This window comes from Primulina tabacum, chromosome 13 (genome assembly GCF_025594145.1).
Source record: "Primulina tabacum isolate GXHZ01 chromosome 13, ASM2559414v2, whole genome shotgun sequence".
Lineage (NCBI taxonomy): Eukaryota > Viridiplantae > Streptophyta > Magnoliopsida > Lamiales > Gesneriaceae > Primulina > Primulina tabacum.
Window position 1 is genome coordinate 6,546,331 of NC_134562.1, and position 5,752 is coordinate 6,552,082.

General features: G+C 39.1%; 1 long non-coding RNA gene across 1 annotated transcript; it reads right to left on the reverse strand.

Moving 5' to 3' along the window:
• Positions 1-393: 393 nt before the first annotated feature.
• On the reverse strand, positions 394-1,294 carry LOC142521636 (uncharacterized). Its single transcript, XR_012814322.1, has 3 exons — positions 1,050-1,294; positions 850-968; positions 394-642 (listed from the first exon to the last, which is right to left on the reverse strand). It is a non-coding gene; the product is annotated as an uncharacterized LOC142521636 (long non-coding RNA).
• Positions 1,295-5,752: the final 4,458 nt, after the last annotated feature.

Below are 5,752 nucleotides of genomic sequence, written 5' to 3' on the forward strand. Positions count from 1 at the left end.
ATCTGTCAGTTACAATCATATCACATCACAATCTTGAAAATGTTGTGATAGTTTCATCACAAAATTCATAGAAATGTATTCCCATTTTTATTCAGGAATCAATAATTTATATAACCAATCTCCTGGTTCCTCTCGTTCTCTCCTATTGGTGGCTAATATAGACATCTAAAATCATTGATATGTATCTTCCTTCATCAAGAGCACACTTACTATAACAATACAGCATATGTAATGATCTTGGGACACTTGCTGACAAATGATGTTTCTTCATTGACTGATCCATTGTCTTCCTTTTGGCCTTCTCGTAATTGCAATTATAAACATGCTAGATAGAAGGAATAAGAAACTTTTTAGTCAATTTAATTTTCCATCGAATATAACATGTACCTCATTGGATTTTACTATCAAGTGTTCTGGCCAAACCACAAGTGTTCCTACAGCATCACCAATAGTTTCACATTCACTAGGTATCGGAACTGGCAAAGGTGTTGATTTGTCCACTGCTTCATCAATGGAGACCCGTATGCAATTATGGGGTAACGGAACACCATGGATCAATTTATCTTCTCCTTTGACACAAACAACTGTACCATATGCAACAATATTTTTGCTACCTTCTAAAGTCAATGCAACTTGTTTACCCTAAAAAAAAATAGGCATTTCGATAAATTTTACTTACTCTATGTTACGTTTTTATTACTTTGCCAACAGCTACTGTCATACCTGTAAAACATCAAATCTTCTTTGCTTCCATCAACTCCCTTTTGTGCTGAGTGCTTACATCTTTCGCAACATCAGAACCCTTCCAGTTTCTACCAACACTGAAGTAGATCGTTGGAGTGATATGACCTCCTAATGCCTCTCACACGCCCAGCATGTTCTTCAGTCTCAAGTGCTTTTTTAAGTATACCATCTTTTGGCCCTTCAATTTTCAGCTTACCCTCCAATTTTTCTTGTATATAAGCATCCTGTAATATTTAAAACATTTTTTTATGGAATGAGTACAGTTGCAATAAAATTATTGGTTGGCTTATTTTCATTTGCCTTACAATCTTATCCACTCTTTTCGTCAAATCATCGCCTTCAAAGCTCCCTTCTTTGTTGAGTCGTCCTTTCTTCCAAATAATAGCTCTATTGATCTCATCATCATCACATAATTCAGCAGCCTACAACAAGAAATTAGTAACTTAACAAACTTATCAAATAAAGAGATTTAAAAACATCAAAAAATAAAATTCTCAATTGGTTGACTTACTATTTCTTCGGCAAAGCATGCATATCCTTTACGTGTAAGCCTATGAGGGTATATATTCATCTTTCTTCTCTCTTTTTGTTGATCACTTAGTCTCTAGTTATTTCAGAAAGTCCACAATCAAATTTCAATATAAATAATGAATCATGGTAGACTAATTTTGAAAGAATAAATTAAGAATCTTACAATGAAGTCGTCTGACATGTGTAACACCTCTGACCGGTTTAATAAAATAACAGCGGAATTTAAAATTTTCTTAAAAGAAAGAAGGATTTAAAATACATTTCAATATATAATCAAAAGTATATATATGATCAATGAAATGATACAACAAAATACAAAATATCATTTTTGTGATCATGTCAAAATGCTATCAAAAATAGCCTTCTTCCTTCCCTCTCTTATGCATATGACTCCTGCCCCAATAAACGTCCCGGCTCGTCGCTCTTATCCGCATAACATGAAATAACTGAAATGGGCATAAAATTCAGCAAGTGGAACTCTAACATAACAATGAATACATAGCATACTCTGAAAAACATAATTTTGAAAACATTAAATACCATCAACTCTGAAACATAGATATCATAGCATGAATAACAATAACGATGGTATTTCTCTTTTCTCTGATGGATTGATATCTAAATAATATCTCTGTCTCTGTACCTATGTCCCATCGATATAAATCGATACTCTGTTGGGATATAAGCTTATGGTCGTTGATAAACTAATTGCATGCAATCTCTGACTATGTATCTATCAATCCAATAAATCATTTTGAACTCTCTCTTTGGCATTTCATCAAACACTTTGCATACTCTTTTCTCTTGTATTCCCTTTGACATAATTGAGACATCAAATGCCTCTAATATACAACAAAGTGTAATAATACATAGCATGAATCAAATGGAAGGGAATAACATATTAAAACCATTGAAACACAATACATATATTATCATGTGAGCACAAGGAAATGAATTCCACTTACAACCAATTGAAACCTTGAATCTAATCTTTTGGTAGAAATCCTACAACAATAAACCATGTATTGCACCATCAACAACTCAATAATCACAAACCCATAGCAATAAATCCATAAAAACAACATAATCAACAAACCCATAATCTCCAAACATCATAATCCAAGAATAAACAAAGCCACAAGCTTACCTTAGCTTCTTGAACCAACAATGACCTTGTTCTCACTTCAAATACCCAACAATAAGCTTGATTCTAAGAAAGGAAATGAAAGGAATGTGGAATCCCTAGTCTCCCCTTGAGAGAAGAACCGATAGAATTGGGAAGGAAATGAGGAAAAAGCGAACCAACTCATGTATTATATCACTTAATCTCGAAAACACGCTTACACTGTTCACGCACCGCGGGTGCGCTACAGAACTTACCGCGGGTGCACTGAGCGTACTGGACAACCACCGAAAATCTGAAAACGTCGACCGCAGGTGCGCTACAAAACTGACCGCGGGTGTGGTAGTCGAACGCGGGTGCGGTGCCGTTTATACCGCGGGTGGGGTCTTGCTTCTGTCCCACCACCGCAGGTGCGGTGCCTTTTCCAATGCGGGTGCACTCTCCTCTGTAGCCAACAATAAACTCTATGCAACAAAACTCGAATCGCAACGCTGCTTCTCCTCGTAATTCGGCAACACTCTCAACAAGAAAGTTACACCTCTATAACTTATCTGACCACCCCAATTGGCCTCATACCAATTGGCTCAACGTACGAATTACCATGAATTTAATCGCAACAACGCTACAACACAACTACACCTCATCTATAATCAACAATACTATAAACCATAAATCACAATTCTTAACATCAAAACTATACTTAAACTTAACCAAATAGTCAATAATCATACGAAATCTTAAACCGTACCGTTCACCAGGCTTGGCTATTACAATCTCCCCTCCTTAAAGGAATTTCGTCCTCGAAATTGACGTCACTGCGCAAAAAACTCAGGATACTTCTCTTTCATTTCATCCTCTGGTTCCAACGTGGCTTCTTCAATCAAATGATTCTTCCAAAGGACTTTAACAATGCCGATCTCTTTGTTTCTCAACACTTTAACTTTGTGATCCAGAATCTGGACCGGAATCTCTTGGTACGTCAAATTCGGCGTCAAATCCAATGGCTCGTGGCGAAGAACATGGGAAGGATTCGCAATATACTTCATGAGCATGGAGACATGAAAAACATTATGAACTCTGTCAAGATCTGGCGGTAAAGCTAACATGTAAGCTCGATCACCGACTCTATCCAAAATCTCAAATGGGCCAATAAATCTCGGACTCAACTTTCCCTTTTTGCCAAACCGCATCACACCCTTAAGAGGTGCTATCTTCAAGAACACATGATCACCAACCTCAAACTGCAACGGCCTACGACGCACATCAGCATAGCTCTTCTGTCTCGATTGTGCTGTCTTCATCCTCTCTCGAATAACAGCAACAACATCAGCTGTCTATTGGACCAACTCCGGACCCAACATCTTCCTCTCGCCAATCTCATCCCAATACGAGGGCGATCTACACTTTCTACCATAAAGTGCTTCATACGGTGCCATGCCAATCGTCGCTTGGTAGCTATTATTATACGTGAACTCAACAAGAGGCAATTTGGAATCCCAGCTACCAGGATAATCAATAGTACAAGCTCTGAGCATATCCTCTAAAATTTGAATAACTCTCTCTGATTGACCGTCGCTCTGAGGGTGATAAGCTGTACTGAATGCTAACCGTGTACCCATAGCTCTGTGCAAACTCGTCCAAAACTCTGAAGTAAATCTAGGGTCACGATCAGACACGATCGACAAAGGAACACCATGCAATCTAACAATCTCAGCTATGTACTCTTCGACATACTGGTTCATGGAATACGTCGTCTTGACTGTAAGAAAATGCGCTGACTTGGTCAACCGATCAACAATAACCCAAATAGAGTTAAAACCTTTCTGCGTTCTGGGAAGACCAGTCACGAAGTCCATCGTAATGTGCTCCCATTTCCATTGAGGAATCGGCAATGATAGCAATGTCGCAGTAGGTCTCTGGTGCTCAATCTTCACCTGCTGACAAGTTAGGCACTGAGAAATAAACATGGCAATATCCTTCTTCATACTTGGCCACCAATAGAGTATACTAAGATCTTGATACATCTTGGTGCTGGCTGGATGTATCGAGTATGGCGCTGTATGAGCCTCTATCAAGACGTCTCGCCGAATATCATCACCAGAAGGAATACATATACGGCCTCTGAAAGTCATCAAACCATCTCTATTCATCCCAAACTCTGAATTACCTCTCTCCTCTGCTCTGGCTCTCAACTCTGTCAACTGTAAATCATTGGCCTGCTCTCTACGGATCCTGTCCGTCAATGTAGCCCGAGTGACCAACGCTAAAAAACGAGCAATGGTTCCCTGAACCACCAAAGCTATCTCCTCTCGTTGCAAGTCAAACAACAATGGCTTTTGGATTATAGAACTTAAAGAAAAACTCGACTTACGGCTCAATGCATCTGCTACAACATTCGCTTTCCCTGGGTGGTAACTAATCGTCACATCATAGACTTTGACAAGCTCTAACCACCGTCTCTGTCGCATATTGAGTTCTTTCTGAGAAAACAAGTACTTTAAACTCTTGTGGTCCGTGAAAATTTCACACTTTTCACCATAAAGATAGTGTCTCCATATTTTTAAGGCGAAAACAACAGCTGCCAATTCTAGATCATGCGTAGGATAATTCTTCTCATAGTCCTTCAACTGGCGAGAAGCATAAGCTATAACTTTCCCTCGTTGCATCAGCACTGAATCGAGACCTTTCTTCGATGCGTCAGTATAAACAACAAAGTCCTCTGAACCACTGGGCAATGCAAGTACCGGAGCCGTCGTCAACTTATCTTTCAACTCTTGGAATCCACTCTGGCATTCATTGGACCACTCGAACTTCACAGTCTTCCTCGTCAGATTGGTTAACGGCAGTGCAATTTTGGAAAAATCTGAAATAAAATGACGATAATAACCCGCCAAACCAAGAAAACTGCGTACCTCTGATACAGTGGTAGGGATAGGCCACTTCTGTATTGCCTCGATTTTCGCTGGATCAACAGCTATACCATCTTTCGAAACGACATGTCCTAAGAAAGAAATCTGCTCCAACCAGAACTCACATTTCTTCAATTTAGCATACAACCTCTTCTCTCTCAACAACTGAAGAACAACTCTGAGGTGCTCTGCATGAAGCACTCTGGTCTTGGAATAAATCAATATGTCATCGATGAAAACAATGACAAAGCTATCCAAATACGGCGTGAACACTCGGTTCATAAGATCCATGAAGACTGAAGGAGCATTAGTCAGACCAAAAGACATCACAAGAAATTCATAGTGACCATACCTGGTTCGAAACGCCGTCTTAAGGATATCAGACTCCCTAACATTCAACCGATAATAGCCAGATCACAGATCGATATTCGAAAACACTGTAGCC